The sequence below is a fragment of the Anopheles coustani genome, chromosome 2 (assembly GCF_943734705.1).
Source record: "Anopheles coustani chromosome 2, idAnoCousDA_361_x.2, whole genome shotgun sequence".
In the NCBI taxonomy this organism is placed as follows: Eukaryota; Metazoa; Arthropoda; class Insecta; order Diptera; family Culicidae; genus Anopheles; species Anopheles coustani.
The window spans coordinates 20,135,372-20,155,000 of NC_071289.1; the positions used below are offsets into that span (position 1 = coordinate 20,135,372).

Genomic DNA, 19,629 nt, shown 5'->3' on the forward strand with positions numbered 1-19,629 from the left:
AGACCTTTATGAATATCGTCTTGCAAAGCAGCAAAGCACGTCCCGCTTTCCCGTTCGGTTTCTGTCGTGGGCCATTAACTGGTAGAACATCTTAATCGAGAAGGTGTATTGGATGCTAAATGGAGCTCACCCTTCCACCGAATGGTGGCATAAGCTCAACTTGAACTCAGTCGTTGTGAGATATGCTAAAGATGCCTGATGGAGGAACAGTGTTAGAAAAGATAATTTCCGATAGCAGTTTTGCTAACAACGTTAAGGCATACGACACGACAGTTAGGATCGGGACTTAAAAATTCCGACATCTTAAAGCCATTCTTGGATGAGAACATGCGTTTGGGAAAAGATAAATAAAGTACAGCAGTTGTTAAAGTCTTCTGTAGTGCAGAACTATTCAAAGAATTTAAGTCAAAACTGGTGGTAAATTAAAATGAGCTCTACGGGAGGGAACGGGGAACTCTGCAGCGCAATGCCAGAAAGCAATCACCCATGGCTCGGGCACCCATCATGCACATAAAGTACTTCCTATAATAAATGCTTGCATGTTTAACGCAAGATTAACATCTCAACAGCGGAAGAACACTGCCAGACGACCTGTTCCACGAACTGGTGCACATCCACAGTACGGCTGACTCCGCTTCTTACCCTCGCCTACATCAGGTTCCCCTCGCTAGAGACGTCAGTTTTATGCTGCTCCTCATGCTCTGACAGGTTCAGGTCGGTCTTCCAAAAAAGTATATAAATTTTACAGCCCATCATCCGCCGCGCCGCGACTTGGGTACCCTTTGGCTGGCCTAGAGGCCCTGCCCTGCGTGATATCGCTAGAGGTTTCCGAAAGAGACGAGAAAAAAAAGACGACAGCGAGGGCTCAATCCACCTGCGATGGTCAAAAGGCTGCTGACTGTTTTGTTTGCAGCCCATTCATTGTTTAAGTCAAAAGAGCAATGATTTAATGCTAAAAGTGAGCGCATGAGAATCGAGAGAAGGAAAAAAACATCCAAGGATGCCTGTCATCTGACAGACAGCTCACTTTTCGATGTGTGGAGGGATCAAGAGGGCTTCGGGCCATTCGGGTGTCGGTTATTGCGAACAGCTGAAATTTACAGCACGTTGGCATTATTTTGGAAGGCTCTAAAATATTTAAAAATCTTTATCTTGAACAAGAGAATTTATTAAAGCCTACGGGCAGAGGCCGCTCATTGAGTGGAAACCGATCATCAAAGTTATATGACTTTACCGCCGCCCTCCGCGCCACCCGAAAGGGACATTTATGGAACGCCCGAAAACAGCTCACAATGGCACAATGCAACAACAAATATCATAAATGGGAAAGACACAGAAGAACTGAAAACCTCAAATCCCGCACTAGCTGCAGTTCCAAAAATCTCCCGGAGGCGTATCCATATCCGCTCGACACAGGGCGCCACTCCGCTGGCGCACCCGAGGACTGCACCGGGCCTGCATCCGGGAATGCAGCAGCTCCGTTATTACCCGGTTGCCCCCGGGACTGGATCCCGCGTTCGCCTCTTTTATGGCGCCTTTCGAAACCGAAGTCCGACGACGAGCGCGCGGCCATAAACTTGGACAACGGACCTTCTTCTGGTGGTTTTGCCCCGAAAACCCGAAACAAAACCAAAAGTATAACCGTTGACTTTATGGCGGCCCTTTCCGATCATCTGCGTGCGTCGCCCTTCGAACCAAAACCCGAGGGCTCAAGGGTTGCTTCGCTGGCTGCAGTTTTGTCCATCCCGAGGTCGGTGACGACTGAACTGCAACTGCAGGACCCCTTTGGAGTGATGAGGAAGGCAACGAGGTGTTGCCGGGGTTTCCCGGTCTCGAATTTCGTAACGCCACGGTGAGCAAAGAGCGCGAAGTTGAACAAAAATAAAAAAGACCCAAAAGGCGAGAAGGGTCCAGGGAAGGACTCCCCGGTGGGCGCAAGGGGGCGGTGAGGGCATCGGGGTCAACACCGAAAGGAAACACAACTCAACCGGACACCGGTATCGGAGGGAAAACATCGTCGGGACATCGGGTTCCATTAGTTCCTCTTCCATTTGTCGTTCTGTGTGTTTGCTCCGAGAGGCTCCCTTCTTTATCGCACGTTCAAAATCAATCGCGAAGTCAAATTATCATTTCAACATTCAATTATACATGCCTGCGAGTGCCGATGGCGTTCATCTGCCCCCGGGGGTGCTCCCGTCGCCTAAAGCGGCGCACCCGCTCTCCTCTCAACGACGATAATAACGACGGCGATGATGACGTTGATGACTGTTGATTATGATTATTACGATTATTTGTTGGTTGTGGTTTAACCGATCGTCCCCACCGGATCTGGAGGTTGAGATCTTCGATTTGAGGCCCTAGCTCCTTTTGGGTTCTTCCCAACGCCAACGGTGGCGGCAGTTGATGAAGACCTTGCGGGACCTTCGGGAGAGTTATTCTTATTGATCCGACTGATACTAGGAAGAGGGAGGAGGAATAAACAATCCGGTATCCTCCGATCAGCAGGCGATCGGTGTGCAGCTTCAGTTCGGGCCGTAATTCATTGGAAACCTAGCCGCCACAAGCATGGGAACCATGGCGGAGGATGGCTTCATTTCTATCCGCTCAGTGACCGGACGTCGAATGCCATCGGAACCAAACGCCACCGAGAAGACGTCCAAACAAACGTGACGTTAATCTCCTCGCGGCCAACGGTAGCATAAATTAGTTCCTACGTCCGTTTTTTTCTGAAGTCAGCTCTTGTCGAGCTTATCTCACCCTTTCCAGCTGGAAGCGGGGAAAACGAACAACGCTTCCAGACACTTTTCCTCCAGGTCTAAAAACAGTTGTCGCCCGCGTGGCCTACAAAAAGGTTCCCCTCAAGAGAACCCACAGAAAAAAACGCGATCAGCTGCGCAGACGGGAACAAAAAACCTTTTAGACTCATTTCACGCACGGTGACTTATCTGACTTTCTGATGAGCCCGGGCCGGAGAGTGACCGGCACGCCGTACCGACGACCAATCCATCAATCGACACCACGTGGGGGACCGCGCCCCCGCCTTAAAATTAGTAAATCGCTTATTAAGTCAAAGCTGTGCGTTAATTCGTTTCGTTAATTTTATTTTGCCGTGCCGTTTTTTTCTTGCGCGTTCCCCGACGCTGTACGCAATGCCTATGTGAGGTGGAGGCCGCGAGGTGACGTGATGAGCAGCCGGCCGGTAAGTCATTTGCGGGTGACGATTTCACCGCGCCGGAATCGCGGACAGGCTAATGTGCGCTAATGCAACATTAGCAAATCACGCCATTCGTAAGCGGGTTTTTTAGTTTTCCTCCTTGGTTTTCCACATCCTACGTCTGCTGCTAGGTTGGTGAATAGATTACGCACTCGATCGACAGAAGGCGAGGGCGAAAGTTCAGTTCTGCTTATCGTCCGCCGATGTTGGGCGAGATTGCTAAGCCGTGTATTGTGTTTGCATAATGAAATTGATGCCACGATCAATTTGCCTATCGAGGTAAATGTGCATAAGTACACTGGAGAAATCACAGGCTTTTTTATAAAATCGACTATGCGTCGAAAGTTTCCTATGACTGCAGACATTAATAGGTAATTTTTCATTTCCCTAATTGATTTAAAATTAATTTAAAACCTTAGAAAAGATTTTTAAAAATTAATCAAATTCAAAACGGGAATGATTTAGAGTCACTCATGTTGAAAATAAAATGAAAAACGAGGACACTCATCTTGAACCATAACATTCTGGAAATGAACATGTTACCGTCCGAAGCGTACATCGAACATGTCAGAAAACATCTCGCCCTGTTTAATAACCATGTAATGTGTTCGGTTTTCGGAAAGAATGGAAACGCACAAACCGAGCAAAGATAAAAACGAAATAAAAACTGCCGATCTTCTCCCTCTGGCGAAGAAGATGAATCGTATAAATATCGCGAGCCATTTTGTCGCCAACACAGGGAAAGGGATGCGATACTGTATCCGCTTTCGTTCGGGCCATCTAGAACGTCGCCAACCGGTGCCCGCGCCCGGTGCATGGTTGAAGTATTATTTATTAATATTTTCCGTAATTTATGATGATGAAAAAAGCGCCCCGCTCGCCATCGTCCTCAGCTTCAGCCGCCACCGCGAGGCCGAAGAACATGGGTAAGGACACACACCACATGAAAACATGGCTTGTAAGGCGTCGTAAAAAGATGGCCCAGCATAACCCACGGCCCCGAGTTGGCTTGCTTAGCGCCTTCGCGTTCCCTTCCGTCCCGGGGACGATGTCACCGGGAGACCGGTCCGGTTCGCGCTGGGTTCAACGTGCGCCAAATAGTGTCGCCGAGCCAAGCGCGGCAAAACCGGCACTTGAGGCACTTGGGTGAGTTGTAAGATTTAACCCGTCCTCCAGCGGTTTGTTCGCCTTTGCCGGTGTCCTTTCGCTTGCCTCGGCGCAGACACCTGCATCGCCAACAGCGTACGGAGCGGGACACAGGGCGAAAATGATATTTAAATCAAGATAAATTAAATTTATCTAACTCTTTTATTTATATCCCATGTAGGTACACATGTTTGAAGATTGTGCCCGGGAGAGGGCGGCACGGTGGGGGAGGGTAAGGAATGGTAACCATGTTACCACGTCGCTGCATGCTGCGATGTCCAGCGACACCCGAGATGGTTTTTGGAAGATAAAATATGAACACCGCGCCAAAAGGGTTCCTACGACTATGCTTCCCACTCTGCCCGCCGGGACGCTGTTCTTGCTCGGCTGCCTTCGCCCGCCTATGGGAGACGTCGGCTTGTGGTCTCATTTCACATTCACTCTCGGTTGTCGAGAATGGGCTCGCAAGGGCAGACGTGTGCTTGCGCTTTTAGTACTTCCGCTACGAACCTCAACCTGTGAACCGTTACAAAATGTTACCTCTAGGATGATTCCTGCGTCCGATTCGATGGCTTACGGACGGGATGATAGTTGGAGGGGATGGTTCCGTGACCTGTGACTGCGCCGATGTGACAGGGCACCCCCGAGCGCATGGAAAGCGCGCCGTTAGCAGCAAAGGTTTAGCATAAGCAGAACCAGCAGATCGTAAAAACATCTCCTTGGGAGTTCGGACCCGGCGGTCCGGAAGCAGTCAACCGCGGTTTCCACTTCATTTTCATTTCGTCTCTCCTTTTTCTCTTCTTCTTCTTCACATGCGTACAACTCTGGGACAACTTTATCGTACAGGTTGGAGGACTAAGCAGATGCATTGAAAAGCTCGAGCAAGAATTACTACACGCAACTCCGAAGACTTTTCCCTGACACAACTCCAGCCGAAGTCGGTGAGTCTACTTTTCCCCCTTAAGAGTGATCCCAAGAACTCCGCCGATTCTACCGCTTCCCGCCAACCCTCCCACCCGCATTCCCGTTGAGTAACAAAATGTTGTTTAAAAATCAATAATAAAATACCGCAACTCGTAAAACTGTTCGCTCACCCTCGGTGGCGCTTGCGGTTTGGCGAACCGAAAGATTGCGCGACCGGCATCCAAGGGCGTAAAAAAAATCTAAAGCAAAATAAACTGCCTAAGCATATCAAAACCCACCCCTCCGCCGCACCCCCCTCTGAGGATTGTTTCGTTTATGATAATTTCGGACTGTTTGAATTTCAAAGTAGACGGGTAGAACTATTAAGTCCGCCACAGTCACAGTGAGAACCGCCGCCGTGCGCTCCCCCGAAGGCACATTTACGCTAGTTGATTCCTCGGCGAGGGACAGCAAAAAAAAATACAATCCCCACAATGTTGTTAGAGCGAAAAGAACCCAAACCCAGCGCGACTTGCATCCCAGCGGACGAGTTTCTCGTCTCGGGTGAGTCTATTCGCCTTAGACCATTCATAGGCAATGAATGAATGAATTTTTATTTCAACATCCACACGCACACACACACACACATACCCACATACCGTGATCGTGTTCTCCCACAACCCCTTTTCCATCCCACTCCCATCCTTTGGAGACGCAAACGCAGCCACAATAAAAATCGTAGTAGCAATATTTCACCAACTCATTCGTTCGTCTAACCGACTTTTGCAGCCCGGGTTGAGCTTTTTCCCAACCGAACCACAAAAAAGTGGCCCCCGGAAGCCCCCGAATGCTAAACGAAAAACAAACGACCGGAATGTGTTTTCACCCGGGAAAAACATTTCGCTGAAAAATTGCATTGTATTCGCCAGGAAACGGGGTTTATCGTCGGGTGCGCGCGCCTTGGGAGCGCACCGAACGAGCCATTTTGTACATACGAATGCGTGCTGATATTAATGGGCGCATGTAAAAATTCAAATAGTAACACGGTTCTAGTGTGCTACTTGTGCGCTTTTTTTTTGTCTTTAATTTTTACTACCCTAGGCGAGCCCTCCCGAGCGGGCGGAACTTGGCCGTGAACAAAATTTTAAATGGATCGTATTATTTTTAAACCACATATATTAATTAAACATTTGCTACAATATTCGGTGCACGTGCGGTACGCTTAATTAAAGGATTGTTTCGACAGTTTTACCTACTTCTTTTACGGGACCGGCTCGGTAAATGATACCCGACGGTTCCACTGGAAGATGCACGCACACCAAGCATGCCGAAAACATTTCTTCTCCATTTACGACCCGCAACGGTTCTTGCTTGAACCCGCGCGCAACCGGGGAGGATTAAGCGAAATGGTTTGGAAAACAAAAATAAACAATACACACTCGTACACGACAATGCGCCAATTTCACGCTGGAGATGTCATGTTAATCATCGGTAGCTATTTTGCTGCCAACGCCTAGCTTTCGAGCGGAATGTCGACCCTCACGTCGGTGTCCCGCTGGAATGGTTCAACTGCGTCAACTGCCTCAAAGGCTCCGACGGCTAACGGTTCCGTGGTGTGAAGATGTGCGCCGGGCCTTTGCAGGATCATTGCACTTGCCCGCCCGGCCCCTTCGCCTCCTCCAAGGGAAATCCCCTCCGATGGGCACGCGGTGTGCGAGGTGCAATTTGCGTCACCACAGCTCTGGCCGTTCCGCTCGATCGCCTCCTTTAAGACTGAAAACCACGAACGCATCGCGCAAGTGCAGCACATGCCCGACGGACCGACGATCAACCTCGGGAATGTCGGTGGGTAATTGAACAATTACTAGAGTAAATAAATGAAGCCCTAATGAAATAATTGCCCCCCCCCCCCCCCCCCCCCCCCCCCTCATTGGGTGTGTGTGCGCGCGGTGGTGCCGGGGTGGTAATTGGTGAGTGAAGCGGTGTCAAAGGCCCTTCAACCGCAAAAACCATCGGTGGAGTGCTCCGGGGGTGGCCTTTTTAGGGCCCCGCGTAAATCGCACACCACCTTGAACAAAAAATCCCACCTTCCCCAAAAAGGTGAAGGTGAAGGAAAACGTAACGTCCCGAAATTTGGAAGCATATGACCGACGGACCGACCACTTCCGCCCGTCGACCTCTTCGATGACCCACGTTGATTGGACCGTGAAATCGGAGAACGATTTGCACCGCACCACACACGTGTGCCCTAGTTAACCTTTCTGCTGATGTCTGTTGCCCATGACGATTGCCGGCGGAGGAGATAATTCTGACGTCCGAGTGCAGTGCCATACCGGGCGCCCCATCATCATCGCCATCATCATCATCAGCGGGCATGGTCATGCAGAAAACTGGCTGGGGAAGGAAGCGATTAATGTGTTAATTTATACCCCGAGACCACTTATTTCAGCTTCACGATTCGCCGGGTTTTGAAGTGTGGCTAGTCGCTGAATGTTAATCTCCCGAGAGTTCCAACTGCAAACGCTTAAAGTAAGCATGCATTTCATTTGCGTTGCATAAGTAAAATGATTTCATGAAAAACAAAAACCCATCGCTGGTTGATTTTTGTTTCACAATCGATCTACTTTAGATAACCCCAATCAGTCACCTTTCACTACTAATGGGATCGACAGAAAGTGCCTTCAATCGAGGTTAATTGGATCGAGAAATGAACCAAATTTACCTAAAATCTCCCAACGGGAGTGAAATCAGCACCACTTTAATCATCTTAATTAAATTAGCAACGGGGCAAGCGTAATAAATCACCACGATTTGATTAAAGTCCCCAAGTGCGTTATTGTCATGACTTTCGAAACGCCAAACCGTTGGCTAAATTAGTTTCTCAGAGATCGCACTTCTCCGAGACCATCGTGAATCTTAATTGGGTGCTTGATAAGCCCTCAAAAATAAAGCCATCAATGAATTGACAACCAACCGGAAGTTATTGCTGTTATTTTTTTAAAACAAAACAAAAGGCTTTCAATCAGCTCCGGATAAGTTGAATCCGGACGCTTCGTGCCAAATTTCCGGACATTACGCAAATCTGAGGAGCATCAGATGGTGCAAGAAAAAGAAATGGCCCCAACCCTATACACAATCGTCGAACGATCCATTTAAGTGGGAGACAACGTTTGACCACACGCCAATCTCCCCAATTGGTTTCCGCGTAATGATTCACACTTCGCCGTGGCCCTATCAGTGACCCCCGTTATCATTTTGGCGCCCAACGTGAAGCCACCGTTTCGTTCCGTTTTCCGGTGCGATGAGGCGTGACAACCTCGCGCCACGGCCACTGATTCGATGTCACTGGCACGGAACAATTATTGAGTAATTTAGGTATGAACTTTTCCCGAGGGTCACTCCTGCTTCTTCGCCTCGGACTGCGATCTGTGAGTTGTGACAGCATTCTGATTTTGATTGTGGTCCCCCTACTGGTTACTTTTCTTATATTTCTCTAGCGCAGTCGGTTGGTTTGGGTGGAAGTTACTTCCAACCAGAGAAAAGAGTCGCTCTTGGAACTGTCACGCAAGTTTCAAGTGCGGTGATTTCCTGAGTTGACAGCCATAATCTAGCCATGGAAATCAGGAACTAACCATATTAATAACAAACAAACGCAAGTGCCTCCAAGCTACTGCGCCTTAATTACGCACCGATCGCGAGACCCGCCGAGAAGCTCGAGACGAACGATTGCTTGGAAAAGTGAGCCAGCCCGACTGCCCGAGAAATAATAATGCGACTAATTTTTTAACAACAATCTGTCCGTCACTTTTCCAACCATCCAGGGTCTAGGCGGGGACGCGCGATCGGCAACCGACGGCCCGTGTCGATGACCATCCATCCGTTGTGTACATATAATCAAATTTGTCACCCTAATTATCACATCGCACTGGAGGAGCACGTGCGCCCCCTCCCCTCCTTGGGTGGTGCCGGGGAAAAAGCTGCCGGAGGTGGAAAATTATGTGCCAATTGGCCCAACCGAGGTTTCCAGCCATTCCAACCGCGATGATTATCGCGCTGACGACGCCGTTGCTGATGATGATGATTATGGAACGCGACGTTGGTGGCGCTGGCGGTGGATCGCGTTGATGACCGTAATGATCCTCGGATGCCGGACGATGATTAAGTGAACAAAATCAAACACACACACAAGCACACAAAAGCATTAAAAACAGGCCCGCGCGTAAGATTCACGTGGCATGCTGCGAGGAAACAGAACGGTTTTTCCTCCTCCAGCATTCGAAAGGATACCGGCAACCGACCGAAAAGCGCAACCACTCGTTTGCCAAACGAACCGCATCCGGTGGATGGCCGAAGCGATCGCTGCTGCTCGATAAGTTTGCTCTCAACAGGTTGTTTCCTAGCAACGATCGATCTTGACCGAAGGAGCCTAACCGAAGGCGCACAAGTGAAATGATCCATGATCCGAAGGCCTCAAGCTCAACGCAAGCCTGTCCAATAAATCGACGATGGAATGATCAACTCCCAGGGATACCTCTCGGGGAGGTGAGTTAATTTTATGACATGAAATAAAACTAAACAAGTATTTCAAATTCTCCCCGACCGAACGTAATAATCCACAGGGTTTGCGGTAAGGAATAACAATTATCGCAAAGATATACGAAAGATGAGATCGGAGCTTGCGTTAGGAAATGCACGCGTTTCATTCCATGCGGTGTGTGTTAAACGATGCTGGGCTGTGGGATTTTCCATTTCACCTCCCGCATGATACAATCAAAGACAGTAGCAAAATTCGAGCAATTTAACGTTCCCCAAATGGAAGAGAAAAGGTTCCAGCACTTGCTTTTAACTATGTAATAAGATCTAATTTAATGTCATTAACGAACGTTTTACAATTCATAATGCTGCCCGTAAAGATAATCTTTAAAAGAAAAACAACCACACGATGTAGTAACGACAGCCATCTAATTGCATTTAGAAATAATAAAATTGCCCTAAATTATGACATTCACAACACCCCACATTCGTCATACCCATGAATCTGACCTATTTTTAGTGGAATAAGATGGTCTTAAGTATAAAAATTAAATTATGTGCAGCCGAGCACGAAGCCTGTAGCAGCCTGTCTGGTGCAATTATATTTCAAAAATTTGAAACCAGAAGAAAACAACACACTATGAAGAACGAAAGCCACCGCCGATAGATCGACGATACGTGATCGGTGCAGATCGGTTGGAAGAAAGTAAAACGGACGGCAACAAAAATACCCACTTCGAGTACCGCCCGAAAACCCGATACCCGAAAGATCTCGATAACGTGCGCCGGTCGAGTCGGAAACCGGAAAATGTGGGACCGGAAGATGGCTACCGCCTAGGGCCGGCACGTTTCGCTGCGTTGACGTTGCCGATTGCTTCGGCTGTTCGGTGCATCGATGCATTCGAACGGTTGTTTCTTCTTGCCGAGGATCATGCGAACGATCGCGAGGAACGACATTCCCTTCTATTGCATCTATTGCGTTCCCGGGCGCAGGTGTATTTTTTTCTCCCCTCAGTGGAAAACCCCAACGGAGAAGACAAAAACAGTCGGCGCCCATGAATTATGGAAACGGAAAGAAATGCATCGCAATGGCGCTAAGGGCGCCGTCAGCCACCCGATCGGCTTCCGTTGCCGGGTGATGAAGATGATCCTTTCTATCGTCGAGCTTCGCCCTACACCTCCCTAGAGCGCCAGCCTGCCTCATTCCCCATCCCCACGTTCCCGTGGGATACCCGTGCCGGGAGGTGAAATGGTAGTCGAAGAATGTCTAATTGGTGCATTAAAATGCAATCGTCCAACAGGTTCGCTTGTGGGCTTGCTGAATTATGTATTTATTGCTTGTTTTACCGATCTTAACGACTCGTTTGACTCCCGCGCGTTCCGTTCCGGGTCATCCATTCCGTTTCCCGGGTGCGTGTGTGTTCGGCCGGAGGATTGTCCACACATAGGGCGCAGGAGGAGGAAAACTATGTTGATTGGTGGCGCGCGCGTTCCAGAACCGTAGATAGACCTCAGACCACCGTTAATGAGCATCCGATCGGGGAGCTGAACCAAACTCTCCCGACCGCGCGCTACAATGTGTCTAATCTCAATTAAATGCACTTCGATACCGATGTTGCCGGTAGAATTAGGCATTAAATGCACCCCACTCGCCACGAAAAACAATCCTGTGCTAATCACTCCCGGAGCAACGCCTCGGTCCGGAACGCGGTATCAATTTTAATGGCTTTTTTAGTGTTGTTATTTTGGGAGGTGCGATTTGAAATTGTAATTAAAAACATCCGAATGTTATCACACTCCTCAACCCGGTGGGCTTCTAGTTCCCAAAATCTTCCGGCGCACCAAAACGAACCATTTTCCCAGTGGCTTCCGGGTTTGTTCTGTTAGTTTTAATTTACAATTCCTACACAACAGCAGTAGCTTAAAGGCAGCACAGAAGCTCGATCGTTTTTATTCGGAACAAATGGACAACCGAACGGCAAGCGCATCGCAACATACTTTATGCTATTGTAACGCACCGACAACTAGGGCTCCGGATGGTTGGAAAAGCTACTTTCTTCGTTGGGCAGGTGAGGAAGAAATGCCAACTGAAGATGATAAACTAATTAAATTAATGATTCGTGCGATTCAAAGTGGTTGGATCTGGTGGTAAAAATTAAAATATCAATAATAGGTTTGTAGTGTAATTTATATGAGGCTAAGTGAGGAAAATTATAGTATATACAAATCCTTCTAAACGACACAAAGCTTATTGATCATACATTAAACTTTAAACAAAGCAAAGCAAATGACAGACAAATTTCAAATTCTACAATTTCGATTATGACCACAAAAACACAAACCATACGAACGGAAAAAATATAACTAACATGTAAACAAACTAGTGTTACTTCTTTTTTGCAGTCACCATTCTGCTCCCGAAATGAATGAAAAATGTTGCAAAGAAATATAACACAAAAAAAAACAAAAAAAAACACAGTTTTTCTTTGCATAAATTACCCCACCAAGCTAGATACCGTGTCTGTAATAGTTGTGTTTTATTTATGAAGCCCCAGAAAGAGTGAATTGAATTTTTAATCCAACGCCTAGGCGCTTCCATTTCATTTTTTACCACGAACTGTTCCCGAGGCTCTACCGGAACCGGGCAGAAAAAAAATGCGGCATACTCACTGCGTTTCTTGGGGATGGGAATGGTGCCAATAGATCTTTCTGTTCATCTGTTTTTTTTTTTACAATCTTACAGTTTTGTGTGCCATTTTTCCTACTCCCAGCCACATTTTCAGTGGCTCTGAATTTATGCTCCCGGTTGCTACTGTTTGTTTGAGCGATGATTTTCTTCAACGCGCTCAAAATCCGCGACCCCTTCCAGTGGCCGATCACATTCCGGCAGCATGTTTAAACTTAATAATTATTTTACCACATCAAACGAGACACGCTGACCTTTTCCGGGGGCCCGAGTGTCTAATAGAGATGCTTTACCTAATGATCATTGCCCGGGAGAGCCAAAGGCAAGCGGAAACCCAAACGGCTTCAAACATTTAATCAGCACATACTCGAAGGTGATAATCCGAACGGCCATCAGCATAATGTGTGCCACCGTGTACCATCATAGAGAACAGAAAAAAAACAGTCGCACAAATTAACGAGACCCTTTCCGAGCCGAGATCGTGTAGATTCGCACGAACCGATTAACTGCCACCGAAAATAGGAATTATTTATATTTCTTTGCTCGTTCTCGTTATCATTTCCGTGTCATATCGCATCGGCCACAATCTCCACCTCGCCGGGGCCCGTTTGCTGGGCGGTGGGTTGGCGTGAAAAATCTCCTCCGGCTAGATCTTCCCAAGCGAAACACGGAACGGACACGACACAGTTGGGCTGCAAAGTGACATAATGATCGTGTTCGTCCGCGTCCACCAACGTTTCACCGTTAAATCATTGCTTCCGTTGTGCCAGAGGGGGTAGCATGGAGGGGGAGGGGGAAGGTAAGAGAAGGGAGTTTTTGGCGATCTGTTTCTAGTTTTTGCTCTCTTGTTTTGATAATGTCTATCGCCGACACCACAAACTAGTGGTAACTGGACGCCCCTTCTCGACTTAAACAATTCATAATCCACCAAGCGCGGTCAGCAAAAACATGGAAAACCTAACCATCGGTTGGTAACACCAAAAACGACAAGAAAAGAAAAATAAGACAAGCGTCACCATCCGCGATGGGCGTTAGAAATAGTTTGGCCACAGTTCAGTGCGCCAGAAAATCACTTAATCGTGCGTTCGTGGTACCGTACCGTGCCCGACCGGAGTGAAAGCGAAGGCGGCGCACTCCACCCTTGCACTCCACCCACCACCGCCCAACGCCCTGTAGGACCCGTCAAAATCGGTAGCATGACAAACGGCCATACGCCGGCCACCCATTTGTTTCCAATTTGCACCGGAATGGCTGATCGCTTACTTACGCGGGCCCGCTCGCGTGCTCGTGTTTCTAAGCGGTGTTGAAATATGTTTCGAATGGAAATATCGACAGTTTTCCCGAGGCCCGGGACGAGCCGCCGGACCGTTGGGAAATAGACGGAATTCGGGTGTAATCGTCTTGCTCTCACCTGAAAATAGACCAAAAGAGGAGGGTGAAGGAAGTTAGTTTGCTGTTAAATTGTTCCAAAGGCAGTGGTTTACAAGACGACAAGGTTGGTCGGCTTGTGACGACTGTTGAAATTTAAATTTACAAATTTGTAACACTCTTGTTAACATGCAAATGGAATGAATGGTTGGAATATTTCTGGTGCTACCGAGCTCGTCCGGAATTACTTGAAGAATTTCTGCGTCATCTCTTTGATGCGGTTCGTCTCTTGTTTTGTGTATTTCAGTTGAAAATGTGAAATAAAATAATTTATTCCGCAATACAAAGTCTTAAAGTTCAACAATTTTCTTCCATCATCCATCAAATAGTTCAAACAATCATCCCAAGGCAGCCCAAGACTCCCTGTTCGTCCCATTTGCGGTGAACCATCGCGACCCGCGAGGATGCGATAGTAAGTGCATTTATTTATAGCAGACTAATTACCGTCCGCTACAAATTAATCTGCCCTCGAAAGGTCCCGTACGAGGCCGCGCCCGGCATCAGTCAGTCAAAACATCCCACCGGACAGGGAGCTACCGATTGTGCTGGACAGATCTGGCGTCGGCCAACTGTCAAACACCCGTCATGGGTGCGCCGAGAACGTGGCGTTACACAATCGAACGCATTGATTCGAAAAAAGGGTTTCCGGAGGGAGATCGATCCCGCTGAGACGATGTTTGGTTTCTTGCTTTGTCTAGGAGGGTTCGCTTTCGAGTGCAGCTAAACTACCCCTGGTGGGACTGCATTCAAATGCAACCTATTAATACACGATCACCCGGTGCGCTTTTATGATGCGCATCAGACAAAACGGCTACGGAAACAGGTTGGATCGTGCATTTCCATATCAACCCCCCCAGCCCATGCCGATCCTTGCTTCGGAGCCGATACCGATAACGACTTCGGAAGAGCAGCAGTAAACACACTGATACGTGATGATGCTAATAAAAATAACCTACGACATTCAACCATCGACACACTCTTCAGGCTGTCGCGATCGAGAGCATCAACAGCGTATCGTTCGATAAAGCTTTGATCTCATTTAAATACGATCGTCTCAGCAGCGTGATCGGGAAAAGTCGGTCGTTAAATTTTCGTTAGCGCCAAGCCGTTGCCATCCTCAACATGATCGCCTTTCGGCTCCACAGTTAAATGTTCAAATCACAGTTGCATCCGTGCCTGCCATGCCCGGTGGGAAAAAGATAGGAAAGAATGTCAAACGTCAACACCGAATGGCGCGTATTTCACGGTCTTTCTTTCTTTACGATTTTTTTTTTAAAATTAACATTCGACCAGGATGCGTCCGAACGATCGCCGAACGGTCTCAATCATCATAAATCATTATCACCTTGCGCTAAACGCCCCATTAAGATAAACGTTACAAAGGGGCCTTCGGGTGCGCATCGACTAGGTCATAAAGAATTTTCAAAAGAGGGAAAAATATGAAGTCATGACGTGTTCTGTACAATGGCATCCTGCCAGGAACCACACGATCGACCCTTCAACGGTTGCCTTTTCTATCGCTCCGTTCCTTCAAACACCGGTTTCGTGAAGACTTAATCCTAGAAAACATCCTGTCGCTAAGGGGGAGTCCAAAACAAACTCCCGAAACAACAGACCGCCTGGGAAAACGACCCCGGAACAGGAAGAGCCCAATCTCAAGCGCCATCATATTTGCCCTTATTGTGATAAACTTCAAACATAAATTATCCATCCAACGGTGCGCCCACGTGGACGACCCTCCAGGTCCGGGGGCGCGATCTTCCGACGGGGTAAAAGTGACGGTGGCAGCGGATAAGAAACGTCCCGAAGGACACTGCAGGACAGGTGCACAGATCCCACAATGAGGATGAAAAATCAACCAACCGTAAACGAATGGCCTAGGAAAACTGTCTAAACTTTATTTTTTCTATACCTTACCGCAGAGTCCTTCTTCCGTAGCCCTTTAGGGTCATGCCGTAGATCATCGGACGCGTTCACCAAACCAGGCGGCAGCGCATCGAAACGATCTGTGAAGGTCCTTGCGGTGGAAGGACCACCGCACACCCGTGGCGTCATAAATTATATCGCAAATGACAGGGCGAAAGAAAAATGATCATGTCATATCAATCGCTACTTGACTCGATCACTGACATTTGTTACGGACTCCTTGACGTTTTGGGAAATGTGTTTTTCTTCCTTCAAGCCAAAAGAAAAGTTTGTTCCATTTAAAAGGCGCCTCGCCACATCTGGATCTGCGCAAAACTATATATCTGCGCTTGTTCTTTCAACGACAAGCTGGAAATTAAAAAAACGAGAACTCCACAATGAGAGTGTGAATGCGCATAAACGTGTCACGACTATTAAGATGTTCATTGTTAGTCTGCCCAGCCGGCACGCATGAGAAAGAAGTGTCTTAATGTTTCCATGTTTTTAAATATCGCCGGGGCCCCGGGCCCACCAATACACCATAACTATAACCACTGTAAATTCATATCGTGTGTTCGATGGTTATTACAAAAGCAATTTATCATTCCAGTATTTTTTTTTTTTTTTTGTTGCTTCCTTCCTTCGCCATCCTCCAATGTTTGGCTCGCTTATCTGCATTAGCATTTTACATTCCTACCAGCGTCGCTTTATTACTATTATTCGTGCATGCAATTTTTCTTTTTGTTGCGTTTTTCCATATGCATATTTGTGTCAGCTCTCGCGCCGCCGAGCTCGTTTGCGTTCTGTGTTCCAACAATGTAGTACTGTTACGCGCTCGCGTCCCTTATCAGCTCCCGCCGGAGTGTGTGTGTATCATTTATGAAGAAATATCACTTTCCAGTGTTATCCGACACGAGACGCGTTGTTCACAATGCATGCGTTGTTGCTTGTAGCAGGAAAGATAACAGGAGAGAGAGATCAAGAGAGGAAGAACAGGAAAAAACCACCCCGCGTAAGCAAAACTCACATTAACCGTCCCCACCGTGTTTGTGGTGCGGTGCGTGAGCAAACTGTAGCAAGGAGCGAAACAAAAGGAATATCTATATATGGAGATATCGATCAATTAATATTTATGATCGAGGGCTACCCTCGGTGCAATGTAAAACACGTGTTCGACAGCTATTTAAATACTGACGCATAACGCCGGTCGATCCAATCCGACCGCAGCCGCCAGACCGGGTGTCGGTCCATTCCTAGCGAAAAGCCCTTTTTTCGCCGCGTTTCATACCTCCCGCGGAAACGAAAGACTACAACGATTCCGCAAGCGAGGAACGCACCGTGGCCCATTCCGTTCGGATGCGCGAGGCAGTAAAAATGGAAGGGAGGGGGGTGAGGGGGTAGAAATTAAACAACCAAACGGTGCCTCACCGTTGCAGTGGGATAAACTTGTTTGTCGAAGCGGAAACGGGAGGTTAAGTCAGGCTGAGCCCCGAACGCGCGATGGGAGACGTCTCGGAGCGGGCAGCAGTCGGACATTCGGACGAATTCCCCGCCGGGAGTGCATCATCGTGAGAAGTCGTTACGGTTGTCAGCGTGCGCCGCTTGAGCCGGATTGTTTCGTGGCTGGTCTGGCGTTTCTGGGAGCTCTCGAATTTTGCTGTGGTGTTGCTCTTGGCTTCCTTTAATGTATTATTTGTAACTTCAGCCATTGCGTTGTTACGGAACGCAGCAGATATGTTTTTCTCATTTTCATTTCAAATCACTTTAAATCCTTATGACAAACCCGACGATCCTTTCTGATTTGCAGTCAATGTTTCCATGAACCACCACTAGAAACGAATATTTTCGAAAAACAAACAGATCTACGCCTTGCGCTGCAACCAAAACAAAGTACTAGTTCCCAAAACCCCGAAGGTGCTGACGGGAAGTGTCGTAAAGAGCAATAAAAGTGTAAAGAAATAAAAGTTGAAGCAAAAAATAATTTGAATTGGCTGAGGGAAAATTTTTAGGTTAGCCATTCAAACATAAAATACGTAATTCTTATGCTTCCCATTTTAACCTCAAATAAGTTGCCAACTAAAGTCATGGCATGAACGAAATGACATTCAAAAGCATCATAATCTAAACACTGACTGTTCTGTCGAACATTCGACTCCATGTAAAATGCACTTTAAAGGGAAGAAAATGAAAAGTAGATGGTGAGAAAAATAACGAAGCAGAGATTGATTTACGATGGTGGTATTTTATTTTCTCAACGATAAATTTTACAACCCCTAATAACGCTGCCATCTGTCCGCGTGGGCATGTCTTCGTGCCCGGCTGCGTATCGTACAAACGTTTCCCCAATTTTTATATGACATCAGCTTCTTCACGGTACCATCGCTTGGACGGTGCGAAAATTCACCCAAAAATATCACCCCGTTCGGTTTTGGCGGGCTCAGATCGTGGCCGGACAATTCGGTGCCGGTAACATTTTTCCGGGTTATATAATTTTATTTGCCAACTTCCCGGACGAGGTTTCACCACGTACAGAGCGATAACCATGTCTAAGAAACATGAAATTCGAAAAGAGTAAGGTAAAGCTCGTTGGTTTGCCATTCGTTTGCCACGCGAAGCAGTTCAATGTTTTCAGATGTTTTATTAATATGCATTTCTACGTAGACATAACCGAAAACGGTCGCTACGCCAAATAAAAAGAATTTTGCGTACACTTTGTAAGGTTATCGTGGTCCAGGAAGTTCAAAGATCACATTCAAACTTATGAACTAGATGAATACGGACTTCATTACAAAATTTCTAGCATTGATCTGTACAGATTTCTCGAACAGATTCATTTAAAAAAAATAATCCTCAAGAGAAAGCGTCGAAAACCAATAAATCTTCACACTCCCGTAGGTTAGTTCTTTTAATCTTTCCGCCTGCCGTCAGTCATCTTGCCGATTGCACGACGCCTGACATACGCTCCCTCCAATCACACGAACCTTTAACCCTTAGTTTCCGTTTAAAAATATAGATTTTCCTCTCCGGAAAGGGTTGTCTGTAAGTTGGCTAATCTTCCCATTACACCCCAAAACGAATCTTGACCAATCCACCGTGCTTTGAAGTTCAATAATTTACGACATCCCTAGCGGAAGCGGATCAGACAGACCGTCGGATTTGTCACGACACAGAACCCAACTAGCGGATTTTAAAAAAAACAACACTGGACCCGATTGTTCTACCAATCGTCCGATAAGGTTAGATCGTCCGCCGTCCCGACAGCGTCCCTGCCGAGACGACACGGTTTCGGACCGCGAAACGGATAAGCCGTAGCTCAATAAATGTATTTCACACTTCAATACCTTCGCTGCACGCAGCGCTTGCCACAAACAGGCGGTACCGAGCGGCGATAACCTCTGGGAGTTCTGATGAACCTAACCCACCGCACTATCAAGTGCCTGCTGGCATACGCAGCCCAAGTCTCTCCGGCGACTCTCGCCCGAACCGCAGCGAGATCAGTCTGTAATCTGCGCCCCAAAAACGTGTGCACGGAGACAGGAGTATTACGCAAACAGAAAAAAGTGTCCCAGACGGTCATAAACCGATGAAGAGGGTGGAAACAAACATTAAACGGGACGCTGATTGAATGAAATGTACCAACAGTGGGATTATCAGGGTAATTTTGCACGGCGCTGTTGCAGTTCGTCAAAACAATGCCTGGCTTCATGCGAAATGGTAATCGCTTCTTCAAAGGAAGTCTAGTATTTGCGAATTCGTAAGATGCAAGGCAAATTAACCGCAATTGCAGCCGTACGGTAGCGGATGGCTACACGTG

At 47.4% G+C, this 19,629-nt stretch overlaps 1 protein-coding gene across 1 annotated transcript in view; it reads right to left on the reverse strand.

Annotated features, from left to right (window-relative positions):
* Positions 1 to 19,629, reverse strand: part of LOC131263084 (protein apterous-like) — a 56,943-nt gene that overhangs the window by 24,826 nt on the left and 12,488 nt on the right. The window lies entirely within an intron of this gene.